Source organism: Eublepharis macularius, chromosome 2 (genome assembly GCF_028583425.1).
Source record: "Eublepharis macularius isolate TG4126 chromosome 2, MPM_Emac_v1.0, whole genome shotgun sequence".
In the NCBI taxonomy this organism is placed as follows: domain Eukaryota; kingdom Metazoa; phylum Chordata; class Lepidosauria; order Squamata; family Eublepharidae; genus Eublepharis; species Eublepharis macularius.
In genome coordinates, this window is record NC_072791.1 from 222,064,208 (window position 1) to 222,083,273 (window position 19,066).

The following is a 19,066-nucleotide window of genomic DNA, read 5'->3' on the forward strand; positions in this document are numbered from 1 at the left end:
AGGAGCTCTTGTCCCATTTCTAGAGTTTGTTTTCTCCTGAATCACATTGCTCTCATATACGATTTAATTTTTGGTGCAAGTGGGGGAAAACACTAAGAAACGCCAGGAGATTTCAGAGGGTCCCCTTGTTAAAATACATTCGGATCGCAGCTGTCATTACAAAGATAAATAAACTGCTCAGTGCTTTAATGTGTGGCAAACAGAAGCCAAAAAACCATTTTCAATCAGACACGGCATTTGCAGTTTGAACTCTATAAGGTATATTTAACTATTTTTTAAAAAATTCTTCTCATTAGCAGTAATTGAAAAATCTACTGAAATACAACTGGCAGTATCTTTTATATCTGTACAGCTCTGTCTCTTAAGGTCAAGTGATTTTCAAATACTTGGAAGATTTCATCTCTCTACAACTACAAATACTTTATAAACTTTTTTTTTAAGTGTGGGGTCAAAACATGGACCATTTCCTGTCTCAGCTTTTGGGATACTCATTGGTAGGGGACTGAATTCTGTTTTGCGGTTTCACAGTTGCTCTCTGAAATGTTGGCTGGCTGATTGAATTTTACAGTTTCTAGTTGCTTATTATTTCATTTGTGAGTCTGTCTGTGTTTGCACATGGATTTTATAGCTTTAAGGCTACGTAAGAAGTTCCTTTGGCCTATTTATGTTTCAGTTATGGCTTCATTGCCTCAAACGCTACACAGAGACTTATGCTAGTATACATCCATTTTGCTAGCACATGGGATTCGCAACAAAAGTTAAAATATATTTTATGAAGGCTGAGAGCCAGTGTAGTGTTGTGGTTAGAGTGTTGGGATTAGAATCTGGGACCCCCAAGTTCAAATCCCTGCTTTGCCATGGAAGCCCTCTGGTTGGTCTTGGGGCCGTCACACCCTCTTAGCCTAACCAACCTCACAGAGAGAGGGGAGATATGGAGGCTGCATCGGGGAGCTGCCAGGGACAAAAGCTGGGTATAAATGAAGTAAATAAATAAACACATCAAGAATGCATAATAGGTTGGATCTAGACACATTTTCTTTTAGCAGAATCATAGAAACATAGAATCATAGAATTGGAAGGGGACATATAGACCATCTAGTCCAACCCCCTGCCCAGTGCAGGATCAGCCTAAAGCATCTCTGACAAGTATTCATCCAGCTTCTTCTTGAAAACTGCCAGTGTAGGGGCGCTCACCACCTCCCTAGGCAGCTGATTCCACTTTTGAACTACTCTGACCGTGAAAATGTTCTTCCTAATATCCAGCCAGTACCTTTGTGCATGTAATTTAAGCCCATTGCTTTGGGTCCTACCCTCTGCTGCCAACTGGAACAGCTCCTTGCCCTCCTCCAAATGACAGCCTTTCAAATATTTAAAGAGAGCAATCATGTCCCCCCTCAATCTCCTCTTCTCCAAACTAAACATTCCCAAGGCCCTCAGCCTTTCCTCGTAGGGCTCAGTCTCCAGACCCCTGATCATCCTCGCCGCTCTCCTCTGCACCCTCTCGATTTTGTCCACATCCTTTTTGAAGTGAGGCCTCCAGAACTGCACACAATACTTCAGGTGCGACCTGACCAAGGCAGTATAGAGAGGGGCTCTATGACCTCCTGTGATTTCGACGCTATGGCCCCTTTGATACAACCTAGGACTGAATTGGCCTTTTTTGCCACCGCATCACACGGACTGAACAAACTTTCCTGCCCTTCACCCCTCACAATGCAACTCCTGGGAAGAAAAGGAAGCCTGAGAGGGCTCTACAACTTGAAGGTCTTAATGACACCCAATGCTTGTTCAAGCCAGCATAAGAACGTTGGCCAAAAGTATTCCAGACTGCAGGAATGTTGCCAGAATGTTCAGATTAGGTTTTCCGGAGCCATAAAACTATCTTCAACCCAAATGTTGTGCAACTTTTTAAAAAATGCTGTCAAATTTACCTTTTAAGTAGGGGTGATATTTATGTGGCCACACTCCTTTACTGTTCGGGGCAATTACTTTGCACTGAGTTTGACACTTCCTTTATGCAGATTTAATTACAAAAAAATATTCTGAAATTTATTCTTGGAATCTGTGCATGTGTAGTTTACCACAACTTTTCACCTCTCCCTTCTACTCCCCTGCGCTACTGATCTGCATCTGTGCATTGATAAAACACCGTTAAAAGAGCCTTTCCTAATGTGATTTATTTATGATTGTATCAATGTATGGAGCAACAAATGCCAGGACCTTTGTTCTATATACAGCGTTTTCTCCAGTGTAGCCAATCAATCTATTCATGCCTGTATGCAAGCCTAGCAATCAATTCCGTTTCCTGAATGGAGAGGCTTGCACAATCCATAGTGGCTCTGTTTATTTTTGCATTTCTGTCTTTCGGGAGGGTTTTTCCCCCCCCCCTCACTTAACAAGTACTGGCTCAAGTTTATACCGGTGATCCCCAATAATCTCTGTGCATTAACAGATGAGACGGCATCCATTTTAATAAAATGTTCTGCTATTGGATATGAGAGAGAGACTTTGAATATGAAGGCATGTCTTTCATTCTTTTGATGGTTACATGGTAGAGCTCGTGGCCCTGCATATAAATGAAGCATTAACAAAATCTGTCCAGTACTCATTATCCTCTGACATACGTTGAAGGGGAAGAAGCATTTCGACATAATCACCTAAGTACAAGACAGTCTGTTTTAGCGCAAAGTAGTATCCATGCCTGTGCATGGCGACAGGCATCTGGAAAGTTACCCGAAAGTTCGCTTGTCGAATTTTTAAAAAAGAAAGAAAAGAAAATGACACATCCAGACAGTTTATTTCAACCAGTTGCGGTTTCCATGACAAATGAAGGGCAGGAAACATATAATTTCATATTGGTATTTTAAAATATATTTTCTCAGTATGTTGTCTACTGGTGGTCTTAAGTTTATTTCCTTTTGAGAATCTTGGGCAGTAATTTTTGATATGTAGTCAGAGGTGTGTAGGGAACTTGCAGTGCTAAGATTCTAAGTACCGTCAAGGCCTTCAGGTGGGGGTAACTTGGCTTGCAATGTAAGGTTGTTAACATGTGCTCTTATAGGGATGGCCTACTCCAGGGCTTTTTTTCTGGGAAAAGAGGTGGTGGAACTCAGTGGGTTGCCAGCACAAGGGGCAACTCCTGGCGGGAGGTGGTGCTCCTGGTACCAAGTGCGCACGCGCAAAGTGCACACACGCTTCCAGGACCACACAATGACGTCACTTTGGGTCAGCTGGAACAAAGGGAGGAGTTTTTTAAAATTTAAATTGCTCTCAGCAAAAATGATCACGTGGCTGGTGGCCCCACCCCTGATCTCCAGACAGAGGAGAGTTTAGATCACCCTCCGCGTGCGTGGAGGGTGATCTAAACTCTCCTCTGTCTGGAGATCAGGGGCGGGGCCACCAGCCATGTGACCATTTTGCCGGAACTCTGTTCCACCACATTCCAGCTGAAAAAAAGTCCTGGCCTTCTCACAGAATGCTGTCAGCTTTCCCCCAGGAATGCAGACATTTCAGTTTTCAAAACGGTTATGAGCTATTTGGTTTCTTTTTTTTCGGCGCCTTTTCTGGGTCAGTGGAAAGTACATTCCCAGAAAAGACACCAACCCCCCCCCCCCAGAAGATAAACAGCCCACAACCATTTTGAAAACGGAGATGTCTGGATTCCTGGGGGAAAGCTACCAGCATTCAGTGAGTGGGCCATCCCTCTAAGAGCGTGTGGAAACAGCCTACACCTGATCTATTAAAAAAAAAATTATTAGGCATTAATGAATGATAGCATGTGTCTGCCGAACAAAGTTGGAAGCCTTTTCTCCAACAGAAGAGTCACTGTCAAGTCACACTCAATTTATGGAAACTCCATTAGGGGGTTTTCAAGGGAAGTGAGCAGCGGCAGTTTTCCATTGCCTTCCTCTGCAGAATCTTTCTTTGTGGTCCCCCATCCAAGTTCTAACCAAGGACAACCCTGCTTAGCTTCTGAAATCTGACAGGATTGGGCAATATCATGCCACCTTCCCACCCAAGAGCAACTTAAGTTGGAGGAAATCTCCTTAAGCAGAAGGAGCTGCAGCTAGCCTAAGGTAGGATATTTGTCACTGTGATTTGATAAAGCATCTCTTACTATTCCACTTATTTATATTTTCTATTGTACCTTTTTGCATTTAGAGTGCTTTCTAGCAATCCAATTGAGTAAGTCTTTCTCATTCCCGTTTTACATTTGAGGAATAGAGGCCAGCCAAGGCGCAATGGATTAACCCAGTGAATTTACTCAGTAATTAGCCAATGATTAGTGTCATACACGATGTGTCTACCATCCAGGCCTCTACAGGACGTGGTTGGTTCTATATCACACATCTACTTTAAGTAAACTGTATAATGCACTAGTCCAGATAAAGCTGACTCAGTGCTTTGCTCAACCCAGAAGTTCACTCCATGGGCTTTGCTAAGTCACCACGGAAAGGGGTTTTTTGGGCCACAAGCTGCATTTTTGTCACTGGTTATCTTTTATTGATAAATATGTAAGAGCTGCTGTAGCACAGTGGTTAAGTGGTTTGGCTGTGAATCAGCCCTCTGCTGGTTTAAATCCCGCTACTTCCCTGAGCTCAGTAGATGGCCTTGGGTAAGCCATTCCTCTCTGAGCCTCTCTACACGAGACATCTTACATGAGGATGCTCAAGTGTATGGAGACGCACTGTTAGCCGGGAAGCGTAGTTTTAAAAGGCATTTACTTCCCTGAAGGCTCTGTCAATTTCACCTCCATTTTGGGCAGGGGAAGATGAAAACAAACCCTCTGAGGAGTGATCTCTGCCGGCTATTTCTTTTAAAACTATGCTTCCCGGCTAACATTGCATCTCTCGACACTTGAGCATCCTCATGAAAGATGTCTGGCATAGAGAGACTCTCAGCTCCAGCTCCGCAGCTGTATTGTGAGAATAATAATAACACTAACTTGTTCACCACTCTGAGTGGGACCCTGATCTGTCTAGAAATGTGATATATAAACACAGTTGTTGTTGTTGTTGCATTTTGTTATGTGTCATAGTTGGGTTCTGTAATTAATTGAATGAAGATTTCTTTTTTAAAAGCTGTCTATATAAAATTGCAGATTTTATTGCAGAAAACGGCTTGTTTTCTGTTTATGGAAAGTGCCCAGATTTTTCCAAATTTACTCTCTGCTCCTACAGCTCCTTCTAACCCCTGGAAAAATGATTCCTGGTATTATGAGGTCTGTCAGAGGAATAACTGCATGAGGTTGAGTGGGACTCTACTGGGAAGAGGGAGACAGGGTGAAACTGACCCCTCCTTCTCTTTTGTCAGCAGAACTCCACTGAGAAAAGACACAGGAGAAGCACCCTGGCCCTTCCCCTTCCTTTAGCCCCCTGGCTCATGTGGCTCTTCTTCCTTCTAGGCCACCCGGACCCCAGTCTTGTGATTTCTGGGAATCCACTTTCCCAGTCTCCAGAAGAACACATGAACATATGAAGATGCCTTATGCTCAATCAGACCTTTGGTCCATCAAGGTCAGTCTTGTCTACTCAGATGGGCAGTGGTTGTACATGGTCTCAAGTGGAGGTCTTTCACATTACCTACTGCCTGGCCCCTTTTATCTGGAGATGCCAGGGGTGGAACCCAGGATCTTCTGCATGCCAAGCAGATGCTCTTCTACTGAGCCACAACCACGGCCTCCACAAGGACTTCTAGAGGCAGGAGAAAGAAAGAAAATTCCATATCTGCCAGTGTCTTCTGTTGGAGCCAACCCTACTCTTTGAGAAGTTTGCTTTTCCCTCTATTCTCCTCAAAAGGGTCACCCCTCCATTCTGCCCAGTTGAATTGCCCACCAAGAACCCTTTTTTTCCCATTTCTGTCTAGTCAACAACCATTATTAGTTGGTAATAATACTGACAAACTGTAGGAATTTTGAAATTCTGAATGTGGACTTTTTAAAGTGGGGTTTTTTTTTATTTCCTTATCAAATATTGTTTGGCACACTGTCTAAACTAGGCATCTATCTAATAGTTTGCTGCTGTGTGAAAAGAAGCAATAAAGGAACGTTGTGGCAGGTTATGATTAGCAAAAAAAAACCCTTCATTCCCACAACAATTATAAGGTAATAATAATTTCAGAGATGTTTGTCTGCAAAGCATTTTCATACCAAAAATATTAGTGATCAAAAGACTGTTTGGAATTCAAGAGACATCACTGAAAAGAGTGCAACCAACGCAATGTATCTCTCATAATGTAGTGGTAACATTGATGAGAATGATCACTGCAATGGAATTCACATGACACGGGAGCTTAAACAGGTTCAGATGTTTATTTAGGGTCATTCAATTCATGACACTTGCAGAAATGATTAGTGCTAGAGATGTGCAAAACCTTGCCAGTCGGTTCCACAATGCATGCTCAGGACACTGAGGCCATGTCCACACATCCTTATAGGGACATCTCACTGATGGAACGCTGACTGCTTTTCCCCATGATTCCAGATGTCTCTGTTTGCAAAATGGTTGTCGGCTGTTTGGTTTCCATTTTTTGGTGCCTTTTCTGGGATTGCGGCAAAGTGCAGTTCCAGAAAAGTGCAGTCCCAGAAAAGGCACCAAAAGACTGCAAAGTGCAGTCCCAGAAAACTGCAGTCCCAGAAAAGGCACCTGAAAAATGGAAACTAAACAGCCTGCAACTGTTTTGCAAATGGAGACACCTGGAATCCTGGGGAAAAGCCATCAGCATTCTGTAAGTGGGGCATCCCTATAAGGATGTGCGGAAACAGCCTTACCCACAAAGTGAAGACATCAGGTTGGCGAGGATGGCATTTTGCAAATGATTTCACAGGACAGCTGGAGGAACATCGCATGAGGTTTCTTCTCCAGAAGCGGAGGCAGCTTGAAGATAAGAAAAAGGCAAATGGAGCATTTATGAGTCCATTGAGCACATTGGTGAGAAACCAAAATGGATTCCTCCTTCTCAGGTCTATGCATTATAAATTGGGTTTGTCCAAAGGCTGGGATAATAAAACATTGCCACGGAAATGTCACTGCTGCCCCAAACGGCAGACCCGAGAGCTTCTTCCTCTGTGTCCTGTTAATGCTTACTAACATCAATTGCAGCAAATTTCCTTACTCCAGTTCCACCTCATTGTGGAGGTAGGGACATTTTCAATGCAACAACGTGGCTTGTATTAGTAGAGATTATGTCACTGTCAGTTTGCTAGTCAGTTCTCAAACCAGAGCTACGCCATATTCACATGCTATAATCTGTAGTTGTTTAGTTTTCTCCCTCCAGGCCCAGGTGCTGCCCAGGCTGCATATATCCATGGGAGCGAAGAATTCTTATCAACCCATTCCGGCCGACCTTGACATTCTCGCCTTCCCAGGCCTTCTAGACAGGACTAAGGGGGGAGGCTGGGAATGGGTGTTTGAAGTGTTGTTACTTTCATTTTGTGTGTCATTCTCAACAAAGCTTCTGTTCAGCCAAGGCTTCCCTAATCCTTGGAATATGGACACTTGTATCCTGAGCATTGTCTTTCAATAAACCTTTTGAAATCAAGGAACTTTGTGCTTCTTGCAGAAGGGGGAGACGAACTCTAGATAACTGGGATTCCATAGTCTGACAGATTATAAACTCTATCACTCTAGAGATGCCACTGGTACTGAGGTTAAGGCCGGCTGAGAAGCAGAATTCAGGTTGTTGAAGGAGCAGAGACACTACACTTGTTCACTACACTGAAGGCAGGGAACCAAATGAAAATTACAGAAAATGTTTACAGTTAAAAGGAACTTTCTTCCCTCATTGCAAGATCGAGCTGACCCGTAGTTCAATCTCAGAAACCAGGGAGAAAGAATCTGCCACCAAGGCAAATTTGCCTCTTGTGCGTGTGAATCTTTTTGTCATGTCTTTGTACAGTCATACCATGATTACCTGTATGCTGTGACCACAATGCTCCTTACTGCCACCATTGCCTGGCTGATGGAGTATTTGGCTCCAAAAGTGTCCGAACCAGCAATGGAATGGTAAGAAAACTTTATTTGGTTCAGAAAAATGCGGTCCCACGGAACATGTGGTTCTTTGACTACGAACCAGCTGTTCCGTACGGAATTTTGTTCCGTAGTTCGTTTTGTGCCCATCTCTACTCTTAAAAGTCCCTTCACAGTTCTCTAAGCCTAACTCAAGTTCCCTGTAGCCACACAGCAGCTCTGAGGAATAGCTATTAAAAAATAAAGGAGAGCCCAAACAGCTGTGGGATGCCTCCATGGGGGGAGGAGGAGTTCCCCCCTCTCCCCTCAAGCCATTTTCCCATGTTAAAGTAGTAAGGAAGGGAGGTTCTTCCTCATATACTCCGCCTTGAGTCTCAGTGAGCAAGGTGGACTATAAATGACACACATAAATAAGTCAGTAAGTCAGTAAGTCAGTAAGTCAGTGAATAAAATAAATAAATAAATAAAACTTTTCTGCTCCACGTGGAATATTCTGTGCAGCCATTTATTTTTTAACTGCTGTATGGCTACGGAAACCCGGGTTGGATCTATGGGGAACCCAGACTCAACTCTTTAAAAAGCTGCACATCTAGAGAGACCCTCAGTTCCCATACTGCAGAGTTTTATCCATGACCGTCTGCACCAGATTTGCCACCGTAAGCAGTCACTCCGGCCGCTATGAGACTTTCCCCAAGCTTTCCTGGGCGTGCTTATACCACAACTTTTTTAAAAACACACACATTGAGGTCTGCTGTTTCTCCGTGAATTCTCTTTATTCTGTTTTGATGTTCCACCCTCTTCCCCCCCTCCTGCCCCCTGCCAGCCTACTGCATTATGATTGGTTACTCCTGTCTATCCAGCCACTCCCTCGCCCCTTCCTTCCCTTCTTCCCCCCTCCCCTCTTTCCTCTTTTTAATTTTTTTTTCTTCAAGTCCAGTGCAGGATCAATGAATCACTGGTTTGAAAGCATAGGAGGAAGTTCCCTTTTTGCTTTAGCTCTGGTGGGAATATTGCATAGAGGGATAAATATCTGGGTATCAGAGATAATCAGGTTTTAGACTCTCTTTTTATCCCATAGTGGAGAAACAGATGCTTGGGGGCAACAGAGAAGGAGGCAGGAACAGAGCTTTGCCAGCAATTCATCGCTGCTCCAATTAGAGGTACGAATGGCCACATACAAGCTGATTCCATGCATTTCGTCTTGACTTCAGGGAAAGTGAGGAGTTATATCCACGGTGCAGAAGGGGCTGTCTTTTGCTAGACTTCTTTTCAGTCATTAAACTGAATATTCCACTCAGAAGTTGAGAAAGTTCTAAAAAGAAGATGAACACTGCATTGCAGAGAGCATAAAAACTTTAATGGCACCCATTATGTATAGTTATGAAGCAATTTGAGATCCATGCAGATGAAAGGTGCCATGGAAGTGTAAAGTGAAATGATATTATCACAAGATTTCTTACATTTTTAATAGTACCTGACTTCCTTCTACCTCAAAGGATCCCAAAGCATTTTATGAACTCTCTGGCGTTCAAGGGCAGTGATTAACTGGGTGGTTATCTGCCCCGGAGCACAAGGCAGATGACAGCTGATTAGCAAGCCTGGGCTTACCTATCACTAATAGCAAGATTGCTCACAGTGTATGAGTAGACCTCATGCACACACAGACACAGACACACAGCGCAATGGAATAAGGCAATTTCCCACCGCATAGACCTATGCCACTAAGGAGCATGTGAGGATTGATTGAGAGCCAGTTTGGTGTAGTGGTTAAGAGCATGGGACTCTAATCTGGAGAGCCGGGTTTGATTCCCCACTCCTCCACTTGAAGCCAGCTGGGTGACCTTGGGCTAGTCACAGTTCTCTGGAGCTCTCTCAGCCCCACCCACCTCACAGGGCGATTGTTGCGGGGTAATAATAACATACTTTGTAAACCGCTCTGATTGGGCATTAAGTTGTCCTGAGGGCGGTATATAAATTGAATGTTGTTGTTGTTGTTGTTGTTGTTGTTGTTGTTGTTGTTGTTGTTGTTGTTGTTGATTTCACTGTTGCCCATCCTTCTTCCAAGGAGCTCAGGGTGGCATACATCATTCCTCCCTTTTCCATTTTACTCTCCCAACAACCTTGTGAAGTAGGTCAAGCTGAAAGAGAATGACTGGCTCAAAGTCACCCAAGGATGAGTGAGGAGATGGGCATGGACCAGGAAAATGGCAATTCGTTGCAGTTCCTGGTTCGTCACCCTTCACGAACCACGAACCACGAACCGGCATGAAATTGCCTGGTTCGTGAACCAGTTTGTTTGGTTCATGAATACATCACTTCTGGGGCAGCAGAAAGTCTGTGGAAAGCCCACCCACCCCTATTGCCTAGGAAACTGATCAGTGTCAGGCTATCTGCAGTGACGTACTGAAATATAAACAAAATGAACAGCCCAAAAAATTGTCACAGTTCAGTGTGGTTCATCAGAAATGCCCCTAGATGAACTGCTGGTTCGCCAACAAAAAACTGCCTGGTTCATGATGAACTATGGTTTGTATTTCGGTTTGTGCCCACCCCTAATTTGAACCTGAATGATATCTGAAGAATTGAGCTGTGGCACACGAAACGTCATACCCTACCACTAATTTTGTTAGTCTTATAGGTCCTGCTGGACTTCTACTCTTTTCCACTGTTACAGACCGACTAATATGGCTACCATCTTGATTTTAGTGAAATCCTAAGCAGAGTTACGCCAGTCTAAGCCCAATGATTTCAGTGAACTTAGACTGGAGTAACTCCGCTTAGGATTTCACTGTATATCACTTCCAGGTACAACATGAAAGTGACAATGGTACACTCTATAGTTTTCTGGTAATTCCTAGAGCTACCCACTGCCACTTCTGAGTTGTACCACCGCATGGAGAGGCAGCTGGTAATGGAGGTAATTGGCAACAAGCAAATTACCTGGGAACCCTACACACAACTGTATGAGCAAGAGCAAAAGCCTTATAATATAACTGATACATAATGCAGAACATTCTGTTTGAGACTCTACCAGTTTCTTAAATGGTCTAAACATTTATATTTAGATCTTTAAGTTGTAGCTTTTAGAGCATACTTGATGTTCAAACTATAGGGGAGTTGGGGGATTATTTTACTTTGCATCTTCAAGCAAAATGTGCTTGTTTTTTAAAATATTTTTAACAGCAGCACATGCTAGAATTAGGCAACATTCATAGACTCCAGAGACATTTTTCCTTTTAGTTTCTTGAAGAAATTAACAGCTCAAATAGGAACAGGACTAATTTAAATAGCTTTTTGCTTAAAATCTCTTGGAATATTAATGGGACCTTCATCTGCTTGCCTGGGCTATGGAATCGATGCCAACCCCATAAAATGTAAAAGTTTCCTCATCCAACTATGGAGTCTTGTTATCTCTGTTTAATTTAAATAATGTGTCTGCTGGAAGACTTCACGAAGATCCTCAGAAATCAACTAAATGATCAGAATAAGTATCAGAATAATAAGAGATGGTTCAGAATCCTGGATAAAGTTTTCTTTTAAAAAGATTTCAGAGCAGGGGAACTGTGGGCAGTTTGAGCACTTTTCTTAAATACATTTATATAGAGGGTGGTTTCATAATGATGATGATGATGATGATGATGATGATGATGATGATGATGATGATGATGATGATGATGATGATGATGATGATGAGAAGAAGAAGAAGAAGAAGAAGAAGTGTGCTTCTGTACTGCTCTTGTAGACCGATTAATGCCCCACTCAGAGCAGTGAACAAAATCAGTGCAGTACTATCCCCAAAATTCAGCTGGCGAGCTGGAACTGAGTGGCTTACCTAAGGCCACCTGCTGAGCTCATAGCAGGAGTGGGATTTGGACCAGCAGAGTGCCGACTCACAGCCCAACCACTTAACCACTATGCTACTGTTTGTTTGAACCTGAAAATCCTGGTTCTTCTTCCTTGCACAAATAGGAAGTGTGATTCGTTCATATCATTTCCTTTTTCCTCTCACTTTTCTCCTAAAAATATACATTTGTTCAAAAATATGAATTTGTTCATCAGTATATTAGCAATATACTTAGAGTTGCCCATTGTCTGGAGAGAAAATATCCTGTCCAATTAAGAGAGGCTTAATACATGAAAATGGCCAACTGAAGTTTTTTGTGGTATGGATAGAAATATCATCATCAGGTAAATAATATCCCATCTCTATCGAAGGTACAGGACATTTCCCCCCAGGATTATTGGCAATTGTACCTTAAACACACACTCCATTCAGCATTCATGCATGTGAACCTACAAAACATATAGCAAGACTTGAAGAAGACACAATGGAAAAAATGTGTAACGAACATGAGAAGAAATCATAGAATCATAGAGGGTTGGGACCTCTAGGGTCATCTTGGCCAATCCCCTGCACAATACAGGAAAGTCACAGCTAATTCCTCCCAACACACACACCCAGTGACCCTTGCTCCATGCCCAGAAGATGGAAAAACACCATCAGGATCCCTAGTCAAACTGGTCTGGGGAAAATTGCTGCTTGACCCCCTGAAGTAGCACTGCCAACGCAACATCCCTTTTTTTTCTTGAGTGTAAGTGTCTTTGCAGCAGTTTTGGGCTGCCTAACCTTTCTTTTTAGTTTTAAATTGATGGGCTGCCCAAAGGACCACAGGTTAAAGAGTGGCAATATATTAGAGCAGCACACAACGCATCCCACATCTCATATCTCAGATATCTTCTGGGTCCATGGGGCAGGGTGGCCAAGAGGCAATTATTACAGGGTTGGGGTACATATCCCTCAACACACACACTGGCAGGAGGCCGATGGGATGATCCACTAGCCTCAATCACCATAAGCCTGGTGGAACCTCTCCATCTTACAGGCCCGGTGAAATGATAACCGAGTCCTGCTGAGACTGGGCCTCCATGTACAGAAAGTTCCACCAGATAGATGCCAGGGTCAAAAAAACCCTGAGCCTGGTTGAGGCAAGGCAGACCTCCTTGGGGGCAGTAGCTGTTTATCTGCTGCTCAGAGAAACCTCCATTCAGCAGATAAACAGGGGAATATAGGATGAGAGATGGTCCCACGGATAGTGATTCCTCACACGTTGGATAATGCACTTCCAATCCTCTTTAGAGATCATTTGGAACTGAATTTTTTGAGTGTGAAACAAATAATCCACTTCCAAATGATAGCTAAAGTGCATTGAAAGTGCATTATCCAACGTGTGCGGAATCAGCCAGTTGTCTCAATCCCAGTCCTCTACAGGCTTTAAATGTTAAGACCAGAACTGTGAGCCTGATCTGGAACTCCACTGGAAGCCAATGCAGCCTGTAAATATGTGACTGGAACAGAGTCCTGATCAAAGCATGTGCAGTGACGTTCTGAACCAATTGTAATTTGCAATCCATTTAAGCACTGCAGCTTAACATTTCACACTCATGTTTGTAGTGGCAGCATGGGTGTAGAGTGAGTGCTCAACTTGGTGCATTATGTCTCAAAATTAAAAATAAAAATGAAATGGGGCATTCCTTAGGTGCCAAAAACCAGGCCTACTGACTTAGCTACACCAATGAGAAGGAACTTTGTGGTTAGAGTTGGGGTCTGGATGAAGAATGTGAGAACATAGTAATAGTAGTGTATAGTAACATACAACCTTTGGTTTCCAGATTGATTTGAGAAACCCATTAATCACCATGATTTGCCTAATGGTCCAGCAGCCAAGAGGAGGCAGGCATGATATGGTGGTTGTGACTGCCTGTAATTCGTACACGCGTGCTGTAAATTTGGCAGCGCAAAGGCACTCTTGACACTACACCAGTGAGCTACATTTAGTTAATTTATTTTAAAAGTGTATATCCGTCATGCTTGATCTCATCCGACTCAAGCCCTCTAAAGGAGCAACACCAAGTTGCAAGGACACCGAACATCACAGTCCAATTACCAAAAAGTGTAAAAACGTAGATTAAAGCACACATGCAAAAATGTAAAGTGCACATTGCAGATTTTCAAAGCACACAGAAATAAAATGCAAGCAATTAAATTGACAGAAAAATTAAAAGAACACTGTCAAATCTGCCAAAACAATTCACCCACCACCAAATCTTCTCTGGAATAAAACTGTCTTTCACTCCTTCCTAAATATGGTAAGTAAAGGTGCCCTCCACAACCACTATGGTAAGTAATTCCAAAAAACTGGAAGAAACATAGGGAAAGTCTGTGACTTGGTGGGTGCTGCACTAACTATTAGAGATGGGCATGAATCGAATTATAACCCCAAAAAAGCACGAACAGGGCTGGTTTGTTGTTCGCGAACCAGTGGTTCGTGGAAGCTCATTTCCACAAACTTCCATGAACTGGTCTACTAGTTCATTGGGTCTTATTTAAAGGGGCAGTTTAAATGGCCATTTCCCCAGGGAAATAACCATATAAACTTTTCCTGCCACTTGCAAGTGGCAGGTCCCTTTAACTATCAGCCGGCAAATGGTAGGGGGGATGCCCCCTCGCCGCCTGCCAGCTGATAGTTTAAAGGGCACTGCCATGGCAGCACCCTTTAAATTGCCCAAACCCCAGCCCCCAGCCCTATCCCACCCCCCACCACCCCAGCCCCAGCCCCACACTTACCTTTAGCTGCGGCATCCTCCCCCTCCTCCCGCGAGGGCCTGCTGCAAGGGCACTGCTGCGTGGGCCTGCAGGGCGGCAGAGGATGCCGAAAACAGCCTCCCTGCCCCTCAAATGGCTGCTGTGGCAGCCATTTGAGGGGCAGAAAAGCCGTTTTCGCCAGCCTCTGCTGCTCTGCGGGCTCATGCAGCGGCCTTCCCACCCCTCACAGGAGGAGAGGGAAAACGCTGCAGGCCACAGGGGAAGGTAAGTGTGGGGCTGGGGGGCCGGGGGGTGAGGGTGGGGGTGAGGGTGGGGGTTTGGGCAGTTTAAAGGGCCCTGCCACTAGCAAGCAGCAGGTCCCTTTAAACTATCAGCTGGCAGGTGGCGAGGGGGCATCCCCACCTGCCGCTTGCCAGCTGACAGTTTAAAGGGACCTGCCGCTTGCAAGGCAGGAAAGGGCCCTTTAAACTGTCAAATGTCCCTTTCCCTGCCGCTGCTAAGCAGCCAGAAAGGGCCATTTAAACCCCACGAACCGGTTCATAACTGGCCCCAGTTCCATGCCGGTTCGTGGTTCTGGGTTCGTGAAAAGCCGTGAACCATGAACCTCATGGTTCGTTGTTGTTTTTGGTTTGTGCCCATGTCTACTAACTATTCTGAGACACGACATCCATCATATGGAGAAAGCTGTCTGCGGAGCATAACTGGCACATGGGACTATACCAGAACATGTGGTTGGATGAGTCTGAAGGCTTTAAAGATTTAAAGGGCTTTGAATTGAACCTGGAAGCTAATAAGTAACCAGTCCAGTGGACACAACACTGTATTGTTGCTCGGGTTTAAAAGGAAGGGGTCTGTCATGGTCATCTTGAAAAAGATAGTTTCATGTAGCCACTTTCCCCAGGGACCATCTAATTCTAGCAAAGACTCATGAAATATTGCTGCAATCACAGAATCTTGACTGTATCTGGTTGCAGAATCTTGACTCCACTAGGACGCTACCCTGGGTGTTGTGCCATTGAGATACCACAAGGCCCAGTGTGTGATCCTATCCTCTTGTTGCCTTCCACCACAGAACATAAGGAAACGACATCACATAGTTTAGTCTAACCACATTATGGACCAACCGGTCTGTTCTCATCTAATTCTCTGTTGAGAAAAGCAAAATATGATTCATATAAAGAAAAGCATATGTTCTGAGGCAACAGGATGCTATCAAATTGCATCAATCGCTAAAATGGAACATTATCTTTCCCGCCCTGGCATGTCAAAAAATGATCAATCATAAATTGCTTCCCTTTGGGCATATTTTTCTTTACAAACAGCTGCTAATTCTTCAGCACAGGTTATGAAGAATCGAAAAGACAAGAGCGTGATTTATTGCAGTTTAAAATTGAAATTATTTCCTGCTTGTCTCAGATTGGAATACTTAAAAATGGCAGCTGTCTGTAGATCCGGCATTTTTCTCTTCCGTCTCCTCCCTCTTTCCTTCCATGTCTTTTGCTAAAGTGCCTAGTCCGGGGAGAGCGAAGAGAATTATGGCTTTTATATTAAACACGTGACTGGATGACTCCTAAGTGTTTCTTGTGGGAAGTGTAGGAAAGAATTGCTTATAGAATATTGAGGCCATCTCTAATTAGAGATCAAAGCATCACTTCAGAACATTTCATCAAAAACGTAAACAGCTAATCTGTACCAGTCCAATGGCTTTGTTTTTTTAATTAGCCCCATGCAAAGACGCCTTGAAGTTAGATGACAGTTTGGTCCCCTGCCTTAGATTTCACCATCTAACCAATAGCTTCAAGCTGATGTTGCCTTTGAACTGCCTTTCCCAGGAAAACATTTCCAGTGGCCTAAATGTTACATTTACATTTATTCTTCTTCACCGCTGTTAGCATACGAAGAGGCAAGGATTAACAAAGTGATCACTGACGTAAGTAATAAGGAAGCAAAGTTGAAATGTTAGTAATGAATACTACAGAAGAAGAAAAGAATAAAATTATGATGCTAACCATTTTTTATTCCCCACCATAGAAGGTTATAGGACATATAATTATTTTTCCTGTTTCTGAAGATGAATTTCAGTCCCATATAACACATCTAAAAGATAATTATAATTATCCTGAAAAGCTTTTAAAAATTACAGTCATACAAAAGAAAGAAGTAGCACAAGTGACACATTTCTTGATCATACAATATGGTGATCCTGTCTAGTGGGGAAATGTGAAATTCACAGTATTTGTGTATAATCCTGGTGGGAGAGATGAAAAGGTCTTGCAACTTGTACTTCCTGTTTCCTAACTCATGATGTTCAAAAGTATTGCCAGCGGGAAGTGGTGGAGAGTGCTCTGAAGTCATAGCTGACTTCTGGCGACCTCTGGTGGAGTTTTCATAGCAAGAGACAAACAGAGGTGGTTTGCCATTGCCTGCCTCTGCAAACCTGGTCTTCGCTGGAGGTCTCCCATCCAATTACTAACCAAGGCCGACTCTGCTTAGCTTCTGAGATCTGAGGAGATCAGGCTCACCTCACGGATCAATTTTAACTCATGAGAATTAAGGACAGGATGACTCGTGCATTTCAGTTTGTGTTTTGTAACTCTGGTAGTCTCTTGACAAATATGGAAAAGAAAGGTACACACACAAGAACATTTAAGAAAATGGCTGTTGTCAACAGCCAACTGATGAGAGACAGCGCAGTATAGTTGTTAAGAGTATCCGCCTCCAGTTGTTAGAGTATCCAACTCTAAATTAGGATCTTGATCTGAGTTCAAATCCCCACTCATCTAGGAAACTTGCTGGATGACTCTGAGCCAATCAGCCTCACCTCAGAGTTGTTGTATGGATATTATTCATGCCACCCTGCAGTCCTTGGAGGTATGGTAGGGTACCATAAAGCATAATGTTTGCTTGTGTGCTTAGAACATGCTAGTGCCACTTCTTCAGGAAATGCACTTGAGGTGGCTTACAAGTAATGTACAAAAGGATGTGCCAGCAAAGTTGCAATTAACTTACAGCAACCCCAACAAGGAGATTTCAAGGCCAATGAGGTGGTTTCAGTCTTCTGTGGTGGTCTCCCAATGAGGTTCTGATCCTGCTTAGCTTCCAAGATTTGATGAGATCTGTGACTGGCATCTTCAGAGGTGTAGCTCCAAAAGACAGAGATCTCTCAGTGTCACAGTGTGGAAAAGAAGTTGGCAGGTAATTTATATCTACTCAGGAAGGTAGGGTTGGGCTGAGTCATCCTGTAAGAGTTTCCCAGGGTGTGGAATGCATGGTGGCCCAGATTCAGAAATCCTGAATCAAAGCTTCCCCGAAGCATTTGGGTTGCTTCAGGAAGCTTTGGGGTGTTTAAAGGCCCCTTTCCTGCCGCTTGCAAGCAGCAGGTCGCTTTAAACTATCAGGCAGCAGGGATCCCCCACCACCACCTGAAAGCTGATAATTTAAAGGGCCCCTTTCCTGCCACTTGCAAGCGCAGGACCTTTTAAACACCCCAAGCCCCACAACCCCCAGCCCCCCCAGCCCCAGTCCCCCCACTTACCTTGGCTCTGCTACTGCAGTGGTTGAGGCCACGGCCCAGCAGTGGCAGCCCTGGCCTTTGGGCCCACACGGTGGCGGAGGAGGCCAAAAAGGCCCTTCTTACCCCTTCGCTGCCCTGTGGGCCTGCACAGCAGCTGAGGAGTCCAAAAAGGCCCTTCCTACCCCTCAAATGGCCACTGCAGCCCACGCGGCAGTGAAGGAGGCCAAAAAGGCCTTCCCTGCCATCCTGCAGAGCTGCGTGCTGCCAGATCTGGCGTTCCCAGCCACCCTGTGGGCCACTATGGGCCCAGATGAGGTGGCGTGGCAGTGGCAGCACCAACGGCTCCAGCCTTCCCCACAGTTGCTGCGGGCCCGGAGGCGGCGGTGTGGAGGAGGCCAAGTAAGTGGGTTGGAGACAACGGGGGGGGGGCTTAGTAGGGAGTAAGTGGGTAGGGGTGGGTGGGGGTTCTGGGAAAAAACCCAGCCCCCTGAATCATTTTGGAATGCTCCAAATCTTTACGGAGTATTCCAAAGTGATTCAAATACCCGAATCCGAAGCAGCTTGCTGAATGTTTTTCCTGCAGGAAACCCGAACATTTTTGGGTTACGCACCCCTAACAATCAGTCTCCAATTAAAAAAAAAACTGAAATGCACCAATGGGAGAGGGGGACGTGCTTGCAAATGTGATCAAAGCAGAGGTGGAGGAAGGTGTCTCTTAACCCTTTCCTGTCAAGCTGTCTTTCAGATGATTGAATAGTCCTTTTTGTACTTGGCTGGAGAACTATCCCCCATGGGTGGAAAAGCAGCCAGAAGGCCTAAATTTAATTCATATAAAGTCCCAAGGGGAAAAGATGAAACGTCCATCCAGAAACAGTTCTGATTAGTTTCACAGCCCCTGTAGCTGCATTTTAAAAAGTTAAAAAACCAATGAGAGATTGGTTAGCTTTCTCCCAATCTGGTATCTAATTTGGCCTTTGTCTG